General features: G+C 40.6%; 1 non-coding gene across 1 annotated transcript; it reads left to right on the plus strand.

The window, feature by feature from the left end:
• Positions 1-13,018: 13,018 nt before the first annotated feature.
• Positions 13,019-13,125, plus strand: LOC127201918 (U6 spliceosomal RNA). The gene has a single exon (XR_007832253.1). It is a non-coding gene; the product is annotated as a U6 spliceosomal RNA (small nuclear RNA).
• The last annotated feature ends 5,968 nt before the right edge of the window (positions 13,126-19,093 follow it).

Genomic DNA, 19,093 nt, shown 5'->3' on the forward strand with positions numbered 1-19,093 from the left:
GAAACTATGACAAACAAAGGTTAACCAAATACATCGACTAGTAAATGCGATATTCAGGAGCATCTGGTTCCTGTGCTCTCAAAGCCTAGATCCACAAGCTCTACTGTATAGCCAGCTTCAGCCAGCTTACTCTGGAGCCAGGGAACCAATTTATAAACATCTTCTCAAACCCACAGGCAGGGACTTCATGCCTGTAACTTGCGATTAGCTATGCTGGGAATATTATAGCCTGGAAAGTGGTAAAGCAGGAACGAGCCTTTCCTTCTTCTGGGCATTGCTGTTAAATTGTTAGCAGCAAACCATTTGACAGGTGGGGCTTAGTAGCTGGATGAATGATGAGGGATGGAGAGTGCATGGAGGGAAGGGAAGGGGAACGGAAGGACTAGGAATTTTTGGTTTTCTTGAGACTTTCACTATCGTGACCTTCTTAACAGAAGGATCATAGGATAACATCAGCTCAGACAGACTGAAAGAGACTCTCTGAGTTGCATCTCTTCCAACTCTGCAGGACCCCCAAGCCCAGAGCTCCTTTCTACATCCTCATCAAGGATTTATGTGCCAGACTCTGTTCAGAGGGTTTCAAGATTTCAGGCTGGAACTCTACCATTCCATTGAAGCTGTGGGACTTACAAGTCCGTGACTGAGACAACTATGTGGAACGGGATAAACAGGACAAGATCTAGAAGGGGCCCAGTTCTGCAGAAGTCTCTCTGCCTTCGTGCACCTCTCTGTGGCTGTGATAGTCTAACCAAAACAGACCAGGGAGGAAAGGACCCATTGGTCTTAACGTTTACACATCTAATCTCTGAGGGAAGCCAGGAACCTGGAAGCAGAGACTAAAATCGATACCACAGATGAATGTTGCTCCCTGGCTTGCTCACAGACTCACCTTCAGCTGCTTTACTTCTTTTACAACCCAGCCTAGGTGTGATACCGCCCACAGTAGTCCTCTCAACACCAACCGTTACTCAGGAGAATGCCCCACAGACATAACCATTGGCTAGTTTGATGGAGACAACTTCTCAATTGGGATTCTCTTTTCCTGGGTGTGTCAAGTTGTCACCCATGATTGGCCATCATAGGCTCTCTTCAGTGGCCTATGTGAGGAGCTCAAGAGCATCAGTGTGATGGGTATTGCTTCAGTCACTGCTCAAGTCTGGGACAAACCCAGCCTAGTATGCAAGGCCTACAATGTGAGGAAACCCACCTTGCATCTGTGGCTCGGGCCACAGGGTAACCTCTATGGCAGTGTCTGTGTGTGCAAATGGGGTACTGAATAGGTGGCTTCAGCCCTCTGTATCCCAGTAGGATACATATGCCATGTTCACTCACGTTATAGAAATCTAGGTGCCATGAATGTGCATTTAACTGACTGGATCCTCCCAGCCAATTGAATGAGGTGACTTTCTCATTATCTTTCTCCTCAATCTCCAGAGAGAAAGACTGAGGCACAGAATAGTTACTTGATAAGGACGCATGGCATGAAGTAACAGAAGGGATGCAAAAACAATGTAGTCTCTTTCCTCCCGTGCTGCATGCCCTTAACTTGCTCTCCTGCCCAACATGTGCATAAAAACAGTAACTGTAGCTACCTCATAAAGATTTTATGAGAACTAAGAGAATTAGCATGTTAATTTGTGTGTATAATACTGAAAAAGGCAACTAGCCATGATGCCCTTCCTTCTCAGTACAGACAAGTCTCTAGCCAGACTTATTCATTAACAAATGTTTCCCACCACCTGAGACAGGCATTGCAGATCTCAGGATGCATCAGAACAAAGCTGACCTCTAGAAGCTCACAATCCAATCAGAGAGACAGGCAGGCAGGACACAATAACAGTATGGTATGCATTGAATGAAACCAGAAGGATGTGGGGCAAAGCACAAATGGAGCTGGAACTGTGTCTAAATTGGCTGTGGCCAGCCTCTTATAGATGTGACCCTCAGGCATCCACTGAAGGTCCAGTAGAACATACCAAAGGTGCTAAGTGAAATGCAGCCATTAACACAGAGGAAATAACAAAAATGGGTTTTATTTTAGGCAGGTAAATTGTCTTAGTTAGGGTTTCCATTGCTGTCAAGAGACAGCAGCACTGCTGGTGTATTATTTTTATCAGACATAACTTAAAGGAGTATATTGGTTAGTTTTAACTTTCAACTTGACACAACCTAAAAACACCCTAGTAGAGAGTCATACTGGGGAATTATCTAAATTGAATTGGCCAGAGGGCGTGTCTGTGGGAGACAATATTGATGGTTTTGGGTAGATGCAGACTATTGTGGGTGGCACCATTTTCTAAGCAGAGGGCCCAACTAGAATAGTAAGAGGGAAATACACTGAGAAAAAGCAAGAAAGCAAGCAATCAAGGATCCATGCATCCATTCTCTTTCTGCTCTTTCTGCTCTTGATTATGGATATGTTAGTTCTCTGCCCTGACTTCCTGAAACGATGGACTGTAACCTAGAATTCTAAGCCAAATAAACCATTCTTTTAAAGTTGTTGAAGGTGCTTACATCACAGCAGACTAAAAAGCAGAAAGCAAGGCAGAAGTCAGGGCACAGGAATAACCAACCTTCAAGAGCCTGCCCCTCATGGCTCATTTCTACATAAAGGTTCCAGCACTTCCAGAAATTATGCTGCAAGCAGAAAACCAAGGGTTCAAACTATGAGCCTATGAAGAATATTTGCAAACCATAACATCATAATTTATGCCTTTTTGAGTGCATTTATTTATATGTGCATATATATAGTTCAGTAATTTTGTATGTGTCTCCTCTCTCTCTCTCTCTCTCTCTCTATCTATCTATCTATCTATCTCTCCCATATATGTGTGTTCTCTAGCTTATGTGCATATTGTGTTCTTGTGTGTATGTGTGTGTGTGTGTGTGTGATGTGTGGAGGAGTACATGTGTGTAGAGGCTGAAAGTTGGCCTTTTTAAGGCACTCTTCTCTCCTTATTTTTTGGGTACAAGGTCCTTCATCAAATTTAGAGCTCACCAATATGGCTAGACTGGCTAACTAACAAGCTCTAGGGATTCAACTTTCTCTACCAAGACCGGAGATTATAGATGTAACTTTCTGAGTGGGTGCTGGAATCCAAACTCAGGTCCTCATGCTGTGGACAAACCATTTACTAACTAAGTAATCTTACCACCCCCTAATTCAATAAAGTTTAAAGAACAATTCATATTTCATCATCTTCAAGGAACAGACACATAGTGGCTCTGATAATTTAGTTGGTGGGGTTCAGCATCTGTTATATCACACTTATGAGAAGTGAGTGTAGTATGCAACAGAAAGACTCACCGACTATGGCTTGGATGCAGTGGGGTTCTGAGCTACACTTAGCTGCTTACTAAGATTTATTGTTGAGGATGAACTGAAAGATGTCTAAAATTGATCCTTTTTGTTTCCCACTCAATATATACCCTCCTAGTAATTTCATGTCAGCTTTCCCCATGAAAGCATGCGCTTCACACTCTCAAATACTCTTAAGAAAAAAAATTCCCAGTTACAGGAATAGACTTTCTGATCAGCCCTGACCAATCAAAGCATTGAAAGTCCTTCTCCTCAGTTTGGCCAGCAGGCATCTCTATGGGATTTCTCCTATGAGCTATATTGCATCTTATACAAAGGCAGAATTTTCTTCTGTTTGTGCACCACAAGTTTCTATTGTGAATAAATAATTTGGAGCAAGTACTTTTTTCCTGTTTCCATTGTGATGATTGCATGGTATGATGGATAGAATGTGACCTTTCAAATTTCACATGTTGATGCCCTAACCTTAATCTGGCTGAGTGGAGATGTCATCCTTTAAAGAAATAAGTCAGATTAAATGAATCCATAAAATAATAAAGTCATGACAATGATACTCTAATGTAATTCATGTCTTCATAAGAAGAAAAATCACACACACACACACACACACAAAACCAATCAGAACCTTCATTTTGGATTCTGTGAAGTTTGAATGTTTGTGGTGCACAGAAGTAGTTCTGAGCAAATGACATGAGCATAGCCTTGTAAAGGATCCCAGTGACTCAGTTTCCTGGTTGCTAGTGTGTACCCATCAGACTATACATCCTACCCAATCCCATCTTTTCTGTTGATGCCCTTGTTGGACCAGTCAGGTCAACTGCAAAGCTGTACAAGTCACAGCAAATATAAAATTCTCTTAGACCCCATGGGTTTGGATATTTGATCCTTGGCTGGGGACACTGCTGCAGTAGTTGTAGAACCTTCAGGAAGTAGAGCCTTACTGAAGAAAGTGGATCACGAAGGTCAAGTCTTAAGATTGCTTGGGCTACCCCACTTCTTGTCCATTGTGCCTTCTGACTACTAGTGCAATGCAACCAGCAACAGGGCCTCCCACTCTTGGTGCCGTGCCTTCCTGTAGTCAACCCCTTCTTCTCTTTAGTTGCTTCTGTGTCAGGTGTCGCAGCAATGGGCAAGGTAACTAATGTGGAGCCTACTCTCCAGAACCCTGAGAAAATTAACTTCTTTTGCTTAACCCACCCAACATACAAAATTCTGTTATGCTGGGCCAAGTAAACTCACACAGATGGTTTTTATTTTTTAAGTCTTTTAATACTCTGAAGTACATGGTTGGCTTCCTAATGCCATGCTAACTACCCATCTCTAGTATAAATATCACTTGGTTATGATGTAGTCATTTTATATTGGTAATTTTTAGTTGCTAACATTTATTGAAGATTTTTTCCATCTAGATTCATGAAAGCTATTAGCCTACAGTTTCCTTTTCTTAAACTGTCTTTGTCTTATTTCTGCATCTGGATAATACTGACTTATAAAATGGTTGAAAAAGTATTCATTCCTCTCCCATTTTCATAACACTTTGTATAAAGGAAACATTTCTTTAATGTCAACAGAATTTACCATGATATTCTCCAGGCCTTTTGGGTAGGGGGTTCCTTTGTGGGAAGACTTTATTCCCTCTCAGAGAATAAAACACTTTATTTTTGAGGCAGTTTTCTGCACTCCAACTCCTACAGAGTGATACAATGAGAAAAGGTGACATTTGCATATATGTTGCATTATGCTGGAAGATAGAAGCTTTCCTGGTGCTCAAAGAACCTGACTGTTTTATTACAAGGACAAAGAACACTTGCCCTTTGCTGCAATGCAAGACACTATCTCAGGCTTCCATGCCACAAGCAGACCTGCCCTTAGCTCTATAAAAGGAAGCTGTATCTTCTAAGACTGCTAGCTATGAATTTATCCTTGAAAACAGTACACAGTAAGAGCAGACAGTGCCTTTCACTCCAACGCATGTAGGAAGGAACATGAGAGCCCATGGAGAAATGTCTTCAAAAAGCTGTTAGGAGTTTGGTCCTTGTAACAACTTTGCCTGTTCACCAAACAAGAGTTGAGGAGAAAGGGGACTTTTGTCGTCTTCATTGTTTATGAACTTGGCATTCTCTTTCAAGTGCTTGTTGCATAAATTTGGGTCTGGTACTGTCTGCATCCTTCAGCATTCTTCTGTCAGTTTGAAGTGCATCAACAGGGCGTTCTTTTAGTTTCTCTGCTCCTGTTCATTCCCAATGCCTGTTTCAACACTTGTCAAAGCTTCATGTGATTAATCCCAATAAAGGCTTCAGGAACCCAACAGCGTTACACTTGAGATATTGCCCCAGCCTTGAAAATTGCAGCAATTCTTACCTTGTGTTTGGAAATAAAATTTAAGCCCTAGAAACATGATTTTTCATACCACTAACACCAAACACAATTTTTGGACTATCTATATAAAATAAAAACTAGTTGTTCCTGAGTTGTGTTGTACTAACAATAATTTCAAATTTTGTGAAAATTCATGACTAGAGTGAAAACATAAACAAATTGAAAGTGTACACATTTTTCCTACTTATTTAGAACTAATTGTTGTGGAGAACAAAGTGGTTTTGATGCAAAAAAAAAACTGGTGTTTTAAAACACCTGTGGATGGCTAAACTCAAATCAGCTCCATTGTTCATTTTGGTTTCTTTTGCTTTGACCACACACTTCAGAAAAACTCTTGATGTTCATTTCAAAAATCATTTGAAAATATCTAATGCAATAATGAGAGATCCTGACGTTATAAACCTGTTTTCACTTCCTTTCAGATCAGAGACTCTCTAGCCAATCTTTAGAAGGTGTGCTAGCAACAGATTCTCTTAGATTTCTTTCAACTGAGAATGTCTTTATTTCCCTCTTTTTATTCCTAAACAATGGCCCTTCCAGAGGTACACTTTGCAACTGGCAGCTGTTTTCTTTCAATGTTCAGAAATAGCTGTGCCAGCGGCTTCTTCCCAGCCTGCCTGGCACCAGTTGAAAAGTCCTCTACTGCTCTACTGGTCTTTCTCAAGTAAATAATCTTGTTTCTCATTGGATTTTTCCAAGTTTTTTTTTTTTCCTTTTAGTTTTCTTTGGAGTTGAATCCCCAACATTTCTTGAATTTCGTTTGCATTTATCTCACAGGCTCTTCGTAGCTTCTTTAATTTGTATGCTAGTGTTAATTTTCAATTTCACAGAACCTAGAATCACCTATGCAATGGGCCTCCAGGCACGACCGTGAGGGATGACTTTGATTTCATTGAGGTAGAAAGGTGAGCCCATTGTGGGTGGTACCACTCCCTAGCTAGGATACTAGACTGTGTTGTAGGTGCTACTTTTTAACTCTCTTTTATTTTGGTTTCTTATACCTTTACCTCCCTTCACAAACACTCCCCATCCAAACCCAAGATAGGAGAAAAATAACATTGTAGGGGAAAGGGGTGTTGTTTTCCTTAGCTACTTCCAGCTTGTTAGGGCCGTTCAGTTCTTTGGGACAATACCAATCTCAGGCATCAGGATATGTAGCAGTCCAGCAAACCAACAAAACAGCAAACACAGCAACAAGACAAACAGCTTTCTTCCTGCTCAGACCATGTCCTCAAAGCATTCTCAAAGCATCCCTTTCTCTCTATGACCTTCTCCTTGAAGCCTCCTCTCTCAGTATTCTCTCTCCCTCTGCCATCTCTGTCTCTCTTTCTGTCTCTCTCTCTCTCTTTGTCTCTCCTTCTCTGTCTCTGTCCTCTCTTCTCTCTCTGTCTCTCTCTCTCTCTCTCTCTCTTTCTCTGCTCTCTCTGTCTCTTCTCTCTGTCTCTCTCTCTTGTCTCCTCTCTTTTTCTCTGTCTCTCTGTCTCTCTCCTCTCTCTCTCTTCTCTCTCTCTCCTCTCTCTCTCTCTTGTCTCTCTCTCTTCTGCTCTCTGTCTCTCTCTCCTCTCTGTCTCTCTCTCTCTGTCTCTCTCTCTCTGTCTCTCTCTCTCTCTGTCTCTCTCTCTCTGTCTCTCTCTCTCTCTGTCTGTCTCTCTCTCTCTCTCTCTCTCTCTCTCTCTCTCTCTCTCATGTCTCTGGTACTTATACTTATATCCTTCCCAAGTCCTCAGAAAGCAGCCCGCTATATCACACTTGGGACTGACAAAACCATATTTACATAACATAACTGAGTTTTTAAAGAAACCAAAACTTCCACTACATTGTATAAGTGAAGAAAATGGTACTGAGCAGTAGAAACAATTGAACACTTTCTGCTTTCTGATTGTATAGATAAAGAATCAACTGCTTCAAGCCCTTGCTACCTTGATCTCCTTGCCACAATGGACTATACTTTGAACTATGAACTAAAACAAAATAAAGTCTTCATCCATTAAAGGCTTGTTTGCAGAGTAATTTATCACAGCAACAGAAAAAAAAAAAACTAAGACAACCTGTAAGTTAATTTATTTCACCCCAATTAGAATGAATTAGCTATTATTTTGTTGGAAAATGTATGTTCCTTTCTCTCTCCAACTATGATGATACAAACTTTTTATTTTACTGTCCCATAAGCTCTTTCTACTTTTAGATAGATGATGATAGATAGATTGATAGATAGATAGATAGATAGATAGATAGATAGATAGATAGATGATAGTCTTACTTTTGCATAAATTCTTTTCAGTTTCAAAGTCCATATTGTCCCTTCTAATCTACTACTGAAGTTGTTGGGTTTCTTGTTTTTTGTTTTGTTTTGTTTTCTGGTGATTATACTCTTCAGTTCTACTGTTTCAAATTTTCTGTTTTTAAATCATCTCCATTTCTTCCCTGCATTTCCATACTGTTTTTAGTGCTAGAAACCAAGCTCCTAGTACTGGCCATAATTGCCCTGCACTGAGCCCCCTACAGCTCCCAGGAATCTTTCTTCAATATACTAACTTCTCTCAAGACTCCCTGTGGTAAGGTGACCCCAGCTTCCCCTACCTAGACCTACCTCAGCTACAGAACCTCTTGGTCCAGAAGCCTTGTCTGAACTCTGCTTAGCCTACTTACAGCTCTGCTTAGACCTCCTTCTACTGCCTAAGGACCAAGTGCCAGCTACCAGTCACTAAGCTGGACTTTAGCTGGGAGGAATTTTGCTCTAAGAGCCTGGCCTGCCAGATTTTCATAGAAGACCTAATACTTATATTTCCCAAAAATTATATCAGAAAATAGAAAATGAAGAAACACTTTTATATTATTTTTGTTAAGACAGTATTAGTCTAATACCAAGGCCAAATAAAAATCAAAAAGACATAAATATAAGACAATCTCCATGATAATACAAACACAAAACTTTTATTCTTTTTTCTTCTCCTCCTCCTGGTCCTCCTCCTCCTCTTCTTTTTCTCCCTCTTCTTTCTTGTTTGTTTCCAAGACAAGGTTTTTCTGTGTTTTCTTGGCTGTCCTGAACTCACCTGCATGCCTCTGCCTCCCTGAGTGATTATAAGTGTGCTCGGCTGACACAAAATCCTTAATAAAATATTTTTCATACTGAGTTAAAGAATAAATTAAGAAGTTCATCCACCATAACCATGTTGACTTCAACTTAAAGATGCATGATTGTTCAGCATACATAAATCAATACATATAATCTACCACATAAAGACTCAAGGTTAGAAACCACATAATCATCTCATTACATGCGTAAAAGGCCTTTGACGAAATCCAATGCCCCTGCATGATGAACGTTCTAGGAACACAAGCAACAGACATCAACATAATAATGGCAACATACGACAACCCCACAGTCAACGTCATGCTAAATGGAAAAATTGCAAAGCATTTCCATTAAAATCAGAAACAAGACAAGAATGCTCATATTTTTTTACCTGTTCAATATAGTACTTGAAGTCTTAGCTACAGTAACAAGACAGAAAAAATACAAAGGGAAAGGAAGACATCAAAGTGGTTTTATTTGCAAGTGGAGTGGTATCATTCTGTATGTAAAAACCCTAGAGGTTCCACAGAATACTCTCATTGCTGATGAACCATTCACCAATGTAGCTGGATACAAAGTCAGCAAAAAACAATGGTAGCCTTCCTGTATATCAGTGATAAACACACAAGAAAACAGAAGAAGAAATCAGAAAAATAATACCATTCACAGTGTCCTTTTTTAAAAAAGGCATCATGAAACTTGGAATAAACCAAACCAAGTAATGAAGGACTTACACCACAAAAAATTTTAAAACATTCAAGAAAGAAATTAAAGAAGATACCAAAAGATGGAAAGACCTCCCATGCTCATGGATTGGTAGGACTAATACTGTTGAAATACCCATCCTGCCAAAAGCAATCTATAGATTCAATATAATCCCCATCAAAATTCCAGTGTAATCAGGAAACACAAAGGAATCAAGATATATATATTAAAAAAAAAGAAAAAAGAAAAGATCTTGAAAACTAAAGACACTGATGGGGCTATCACCATCCCCAATTTCAAATCATTTTTTAAATTAAATTCAACTAGTACAAAACTATAGTAATGAAAACTGCATGGTACAGATCCCATTAATCAATGGGACAAAACCGAGGACTCATATACAAATCCACATTCTTATAATCTTCTGCTTTTTGAGAAAGAGGCCAAAAACACATTGGAGAAAAGCGTACCTCCAACAGAGGATGCTAATCAAACTGGATAGCTGTATGTAAAAGAATAAAAATCACCCTGCATAAAACTTAACTCCAAGTGGATTAAAGCCCTCAGCATAAAACCCAATACCCTAAATTTGATAGGGAATCCTTTGTCAGATGTATAGCTGGAAATAATATTGTTTTTAATTATGTAGGCTGTGTCTTCGCTCAGTGTTGGTGTCTTTTACTGAATAGAAGCTTTTAGTTCTTTGTCTCCTTGTTTGATAATTATTGGTCTTCATGCCTGTGATACTGAGGGACATTATCAAGAATATATAAAGGATGCAGGGGGAAACTAAGCACTAAAAACCTACCCAATTTTAAATTGATTATCAAGTTGAACAGAGATTTCTCAAAAGAAGAAATACAAATGGCTGAGATAATAGTTTTTAAAATACTAAACATGCAAGCCAAACAGTGGTAGGGTATGCCCTTAATCACGGTATCTGGGAGACAGAGGCACGTGGATCTCTGAGTTTGAATCCAGCCTAGTCTGTAGAGAAAATTCCAGGCAGCGCCACCTTGGAAACCTATCTTTAAAAACCAAATAAACAAACAAATAATATTCAACATTTTTAGTAACCAGGGAAATGTAAATTAGAACTACTCTGAGACTTCATCTTGCTCCAGCTAGAATTACTAAAATTAAAACAACAAATTATTTTTTTTAAGTGCTAGCATGGATGAGGGGGGAAGTGGAACTAAATTTATTTACTCTTGTGAGTGGAAACTGGTGCACCCACTGTGGAAATCAGTGTGGAGTGATTAGAGATAGAGCTACTGTATGACTCACATATACCGTGTCTGGGCATATACTCAAAAGACAGTTGCATTGCCTATCATGTTCTTTGATGCTCTACTCACAATAGGCAGGAAATGAAGACGTCTTTCACATCCATCAGCTGATGGGTGGAGTGTTAGTTACTTTTCTGCTGCTGTGATAAAAACAATGTGACCAAGGGAACTTACAGAAAAAAAAAATTTATTCTTGCTTATAGTTCCAAAGGGTTAGAGTCTATAACATGCCAACAAACATCAGGCATGGAGGCAGGCACGGGGAACTGATTGCTCACAGCTTGTACTGCAAGCATGAAACAGAGAGAACAAACTGGAAATGGGAGGAAGACTTTGACATTCAAAACCCACCTCCACTGACATACAATCCTCCAACAAGGCTGCACCACCAACTAGGAATCAAGCATTCAAATACCTAAAATTATGGGAGGCATCTCTCACTCAAACCACCACAAATAGGTAATGAAAACATAGGACACTTATATAGTGAATTATTAGTCAGCTGTAAAAAAAAAAAAAAAAATGAAAATTTAAATGTGCAGGTTAATTGATGAAGCTGAATGAGGTAACCCAGATCCAGGAAGACAAGCTCAGCATTTTCTCTCTTACACTGTAGATGTTAGCTTTGAACCTTTCTTGAATTGGGGAACCTATAGAAGTTTAAATAATAGTAAGGAACCATGGGGCAGTGTTTCAAGATAAGATAGAAAAAAAAATGAAGGGGATATGAAGGAAGGAAATGGTAATAGTGGAACTGAAAGGGTTAAATGGGTTAAGGAATGGGTTGGCACTGTACAGAAGTGAGTGTGGGAAGGGATAACCAACAATAAATAACTTTAAAAAGTCTGTATGAAAAATTACTCTGCTCAAGATTCCTAAGATAGATAGATTAACCAGGTGTGGGTTACTTCTCTTTGAGTTTTTGGACAATGGGGTTCCATAGACTACCCCTATCCCAATCACAGGCTGTTTCTATTGCTGTTGATCACCCTTCATGTTTTCATGATCAAACCAGGTTGCTTAAGATCTCACATGCTTGAATCATATGACACGGATAAACTCAAGCTGGTACTAACTTGGAAAGTTCATCTACTGGCTATTTTTTTCTTAGTGCTGGAAGATTGTATGCATTCTCTGAACCTTGTGAGGGACGATAATGACTGCTCAACAAGATGTATGCACTGGTACAATAGTGACATGAATATTATAGGAGCCACCAACCACTTTTCTAATTGGATTTAAGGCTCACTCCCCAAGATGGTTTTTTGTTTGTTTGGTTGGTTGGTTGGTTATGTTTTGAGACAGGGTTTCTCTGTGTAGCCTTGGCTTTCCTGGACTACCTTTGTAGACCAGGCTAGCCTTGAACTGTTCACAGCAATCCGCCTGCCTCTGCCTCCTGAGTGCTGGGATTATAGGCTACCACTGCCTGGCCACTCCCCAAGATGAAACTAGTACTGTTACCAAAACTAAAATCTTGTGCCTGGCTAGGTCATAGGCTCGAGGGGGATAATCTAATAATATTCTGTCATATGGACATAATAATAAGCTACCTCTAAATTCTTATCTTCATATTGGTAGGTCAATGCATCTCATAATCCTCACCAGGGAAGCTTCTTTCTTTCAATAGACAGCGATTACCAGAGACCTGCAGTTGTCGATTTTCAGAAAATGAACTGTGGAGTGTTCCACTGTAAATGAGACATCTATATTTCATCCCTTCACCAAAGGCCCAGGGATCACTGTGGAAGAATGGGTGGAAACCAGTCATAGCCAGAGGTAATGGAGTCTAAAGCAATAAAGGAATTTGCCTGGGGTCTGACTTTCACACGAACTCTGGTGCCCCATATTTGACCATGTCCCCTGGATGGGGAGGCCTGGTGGCACTCAGAGGAAGGATAGCAGGCTACCAAGAAGAGACTTGATACCCTATGAGCATATACAGGGGGAGAAGGTCCCCTTCAGGAACAGTCATAGGGGAGGGGAGTAAGGGAAGAATGGGAGGGAGGGAGGAATGGGAGGATACAAGGAATAGGCTAACAATTGAGATGCAATATGAATAAATTAATAAAATATATTTTTTAAAAAGAATTTGCCTAAAATGACAGGGCCATTGTACACATAAGCTTAGAGCTGCTGTGCATACAAGAGCAGCAGAAGATCAAACTGGATGCGAGGGAAAGGGAGTCTTATTTGACCAAAACAAACTACGTACATATATGAAAATTTCTGACAATAAAAAAATTAAGATTCATGCTTGCTTCGGCAGCACATATACTAAAATTGGAACAGTACAGAGAAGATTAACATGGCCCCTGAGCAAGGATGACATGCAAATTCGTGAAGTGTTCCATATTTTTAAAGATGTTTTTAAGTCTAGATAGATGCTTTAAGTTGATAATGATGAGGTATGATAGATATTGATTTAAACTCAGAATTTTAGACACACCAAGATAGAAAAGATGTCTTCTTCAATGCTGCCAATTACAAATAACCAAAACACTATGAATGTAACATTTATATAATTCCTGATTGTTTCATGGTTCTTCTTGCAGTAGGTAGTTTATTATATATGTTTGTAATAATATGAATGTATATGTAAAAAATAAAATAGATTCATATTTATTTGTTTAGAAAGTTTGATAGTTGCCTTAAAGTGTTTGTCAGATCATTCTGTTGATTGAGTCAGCTCAGGGTAGGGATATGCTAGCTGTCTTTCCCACTTGTTGTGATCTCCCTGACGCTATGACAAACAAATGATATTACTGTATATATTTTATATAAAATCCTAAGAGGCTCTGGATCATTCTTTGTCTTTTTAAGCAGGCAGCCCCCTGTTGTACTATAGATGTGGATGTAGGTATCCATGTTTAACTTCCAATTGGGCCACACCCAGCAGACTTGCACTGCTTCGCTTCAGAAGAACTGAGTGGGTGTGTTCAGCCGCGGCCTCAGCAACCCTGGCATCCTTCAGCTGAAGATAGAACAGTAATTTATGTCGCCTGGTTGCCTTCAGCTGAAGCTCGACTTCCCTCTAGCCCTGGCACCTCACTTGTGAGTACGTTGCTGCTCACTCATACTGTTTTTGTGCTGCAAAGCTGGGACCTAAGCTCACCTTGCTGGCTCTCGCCGACACCAGAGAGGAGAGGAGAGGGTGTGATAATGACGCCCACTTCCTGCAATCTCACTCTTGTGCATTGACACAGTTTCTCAGGGAGACTGTCTTACTGAGCTAGGGCAGTAGGAATGGAGTCCCGGCTTGACCTCCTTTGCACTGCCTTGTGTGTGCAACATGAACAATACAGTTTCCTATTTGTGAGCATTCCGTAAGGTAATATTTACAAAGTACATCTTGTGGGGGCATATTAGATAGTAAACATTTGTGAAGTGATAGTTGTTATGATAACAGTTGGCCTGGAAATTTACCCAATTAATTCATTGCTAGGAATTGAAATAATAAATGAACAAAATGTCTTGTTGCCCTCTCAGAGCATGGCTAGCATTAATACAATGTGTTAAACAGGAGGCTAGCAATAAAAACAACATGCCATGAAAGCATAGACAAAAATGTTCTTAGAGAAAGTGATACTAGAGGCAGGCCTTCGAGAATCAGTAGTTTTCCGGGTGGCAGCATGGGAGAGGGAGTGGAGGAATACAATGGGCAGAAGGAATTTTAAGAGCAAATTACAAAGATGCCATAGACATTTTTAAACATGGCTTCCAAACACTTTGTCACATCAAGAGGTGAAACTAATGTCAACCTATTCTGGAATCTGAGTCATACGACTGACCGCCTTAGCAACAGGAGCCTACATAAGTGAAGCTGGGCTTTTTCCAAAGCCAGTCCATTTCCTGTATCTTTGAATGCACACTTGGAACTTGCTTGGTGCGTTGTGAGGAAGCCAAACCACCACACAGAGAGGCTACATATAGCTACCCCAGCAGACAGCCCCAGCTGAGATCTCAGCCAACAGCTAGCACTGACTGCCAGCCACATGGATGTGCCATGTGGGGAGCAAAGCCTCAGTTTAGGTCAGAAGCCTGGCAGATGCTACATGAGACAGGGATGCCCCTCCCCTGGTGAGCCCTGCCCCATTGTGGATGCATGAGCTAAGTTAATAGGTACTGCTGCTTAAAGCAATTACATTTTGTGATAGCTCACTTGGAAGCAATAGGTGGGAAAGTTAGCAGACTATTTATAAATTGGTGGTTAGTCTGACTTTGGAAGGAACAGCGAAAGACAGAGAAAGCCTTTGAGATGCCCCACATAGGAGAAATGGGAACAAGAGAGTCATGAAGACCAACCGTGGAGTTGCAATTTCAGATTATCTCTATGCCCACATTTCTTCGGTGACACCAGCCCACCCATAAAACCTTCAGTGCCAAATTTGTCTCACCTACAAGAAGTGTAGGGATAAAGAAGGAGTGAGATTGGAGGAATGGCAAACCCATGACTGGCTCAACTTGAGATCCACACCATGGGAAAGAGCCAAGCCCTGACACTATTAATGAGACTCTGCTATGCTTGCAGACAGAAGCCTAGCATAACTGTCATGTGAGAGGCTTCCCCCAGCAGCTGATGGAAACAGATGCAGAGACACATAGCCAAACAACAAGCCAGATTCAGCGAGTTCTGTGGAAGAGTGGGAGGAAGGATTGAAGTAGCCGTAGGGGTTAAGGACACCACAAAAAGACCTAAAGAGTAAACTAACTTGAGCCCATGGGGGTTCACAGAGACTGAACTACAAACCAAAGAGTATGCATGGGCTGGACCTAGATCCCCTACACATATGGAGGAGATGCACAGCTTAGTAATTATGTGGGACCCCTAACAATCGAAGTTGAGGCTGTCTCTGACTCTTGCCTGCCTTTGGATCCCTTTCCCCTAGCTGGGCTGCCTTGTCTGGCCTCAGTGGGAGGGAATGCCCTTATTCTTGCTGTGCCTTGAGGTGCCAGGGTGAACTGGCACTCCCTGGGGACCTCTCCATCTCTGAAAAGAAGAAGGGAGAATGAGTGTGAAAGAGGAGGGCATAAAGGGGGAATCAGGAGATGAGGATGGGGGATGGGATCAGCCTATAAAGTTATTAAAGAATTAAATAAGTTTTAAAAATAATTAAATAAGTTAATTAATTAATTAAAGACTTTCCAAATATATGTTGCCACTAACATATACATTTGGCTTCTGTGAAATCCTATTAGCATACTGTGGAAGCTGTGTTCCATGAAAGATGCTTTAAGAAGTTCTTTTCTGAGGATGGAGTGTTGGCTCAGTGGCTAAGAACACTTCCTGCTCTCCCAGAGGACTAAAGTTCAGTTCCAAGAACCCACTTAGAGCAGCTCAGAACTGCCTATAACTCCAAGGAATCTGACACTGATTTCTGGCCTGCACAGGTACTCCCACACATGTCACACACACACACACACACACTCTGGGGGTTGGTCTGGTATTATGTATTCTGATGCTAACTATTGGTCCCCAAGATCTGGTTGCTGCCCAAGCAGACACTCACATACACCAAAATGACATTTGTAACCTTGCCTTCCTGTTTAACTAATAAAAAGCCAACACACCAGGGCAGGGCAAATGGGATAAACATGGCTAAGGTTCACAGGCTTTGGGGACAGGGAGGTTCTTGGGAAAGCAAACAGTCAGAGACCGGAAGAGCATCTTGGCTAGGAGACTAGAGAAGAAGAGAAGAAGGAAGGAAGGCTGCCATGGGTTAGGTGGAGTAAGAAGCACGTGGCTGGTGTGGATGGAGAATTTGGCCCAAATGAAGAACATTAGCAAGTATTTGGCATTGTGGATGGGAGGCAGCTCAACAGAAATTATTAGAAGAAGATAGCATGGGATTGGGGCAGGGTACGGGATACCTACACCAATATGGGAGGTAGTTTAGGGGATTAATATCTGCCCTGCCCCAGGTGAATCACGGCTATTTTAAAAATACAATGTATCTGTGTTTTCATTGATGTCTAGTGGGTTGGAGAATACCACCATAATAATAATTAGCATAATAATAAACATTTGTTAAGCCATACTTCTAAATTAACCAAACATACATATATGAATAAAGCAAAAATTTATCCCCTCCATTCAAGTGGGTTGAATCTTTTCAGAACTTAATCTTATTTCTGCTGCTCAGAAGAATTTCTAGTTGCTCTGAGGGTTAATGTACATTTCACAAAGAAGCATTTTCTCCTCCTCCTTTTCCTCCTCCTCCTCCTGCTCATTCTTCGTCTTCTCTCTCTCTCTCTCTCTCTCTCTCTCTCTCTCTCTCTCTCTCTCTCTCTCTCTCTCTCTCTCTCTCTCTCTCCCCCCTGTCCTGACAATTATATTAGTAAACTCTGACTCAGAGCAAAACATGACTTGTGTTTTCCAAGAACCAAAACAACACTTTGAGTTCAAAGCTTCCACACCTTCCATGAAGGCTTGTCAGGCACAATCTGTTGACTGGCTGGTTTGCCCCAGGCTCGGCCTTCCCATAAATACATGTGCATCATCATCTGTTTCCTTTATTTGGACCAGGTGGACATCTATAGATTCAACCTCAATGATTGTTCTTATAGGATCTGGATGTAGAAAACTGTGTCCACAACTTCAGCAAAGGTCAGTCTTGGTGGACAGTGGGAAAGACGTTTCATGTAGCTTCTATCCATTCAACAGACTAACTCATGGTAAGGCTGACTAGAGAACACACAGCAAGAATCTGGACAAATGGGGTACTTGACCTAACATAAGGTTCTTGATCAAAAGGCTTTGTAGTTGAGAAAGGTAGAGAAGTCAAAAAAAAAAAAAAGGGGGGGGGGTAGGTTCAATAATTGCAGGCTGTAGTGCATGCTTGAAGGAAAGCAATATTGTACTGCAGAAGAATGGCATGGGGTCTTTTTCAGACATGGCAGTCAGGAAAGGTGATCTGAGAAGAGGATACTTGAAGATAACAAGAGAAAAGAAGATCCCTAGGGTCTTTGGCCCTTTCTAGGGTTTTCTCAATTTAGGTGTATAATTAGGTCTTAGCAATGGCCCACTTGAGTTAGTAACCCTGATGGATAACTAGCAACCAAATGGGGAGGATCATCTTTCCATTTCTGCAGGAAAGCATTTTCATAGATTGGGTGTCCCTGAAGCATATCCTGACACAAAAGTACAAATGAAAGTGTTTATTAGAAAGACTTTCTAGAACAAAAGCAATAGGAAGATGAAAGCACAGCAGGGGATGTGAGGGAAGCCAAGCAAGGCTCATTATGAACCAGAATGTGGCAGAAGGAAACTGGGACTAAATTCTATAGGGAGATAGGGAGACGGCACAGATCATTCCCGAGTTGTCCAGGTCAGAGATCAAGGAAGCTACAATACTGATGCTGATGTAAGCTAAGTTCAAGATGACACAAATTCCCAGGCATGTCTGGTCTTTGCAACAAACAGACCAAGCGTCTTGAACATCCTTGGCTGCAAGTACATATATCTATTTGTTTCAGGGGAGGTTTACAGTATTTATTGTAGTCATTACTGTCTGTTCAGGGGGATGCATGCCTGATTGCACCCCCAGGTATCTATTCCTACCCTCAGTCAATACTGTTTCAGAATTAAAGTTGTCATGAAAACACTGGGCATTCTTTACACAGGCTAAGAAAGGACCACCCCTTTCCAGAGTTGTAGATAAAGCCAAGGCAAGCTCATGTCCATTTGGAAGATTGTTTATCTTTGAGACCACAGGTGAGAAGAATCCTCAAAGAATAATGAGTCTACATAAAAATTTTAAATTGTTATGGTTCCTAAAAATTACACTATACTACAAATATCACTGAAAAACCACTTGCTGCATAAGATGGTTATACCCTCAGCATTTGATGGTAGAAACTAGAGAGGAGTGGGGAGGAGGGACCTGACATACTGGCCTCCTCTCTGCTAATAGCCCTAGTGGGAAATTCCAGGAAACTCATATGTTCTGTTTACTTTAATACTCACCTTCAGTTTTGGGGACATCTAATATATCTAAAATATAATTATATATTTATATGATGTTTATAAAACTTTTTATTGACTATTTATTGAATTTCACATCATGTTCCACAATCCCAATCATTTCCCCACCCCTTCATATCTGCCCTTTTAACTTCTGCCATCAAAAGAAAACAAATTTTAATGTCACTGCAGAAGCCAAGGTGTGTCACAGTGTGTCACACAACATGCCTTCTTTCTCAAAGACTTCTACTTGCAAATGGTCATTGCAAGAAGTCATTGGTCTGGTTCAAGGCCTCTGATTTGTACTACACTACCAATATTGGATCTACACAGGGCTCTTCTTGGAAATAAATCCTGTTGTCCTG

Source organism: Acomys russatus, chromosome 17 (assembly GCF_903995435.1).
Source record: "Acomys russatus chromosome 17, mAcoRus1.1, whole genome shotgun sequence".
In the NCBI taxonomy this organism is placed as follows: Eukaryota; Metazoa; Chordata; class Mammalia; order Rodentia; family Muridae; genus Acomys; species Acomys russatus.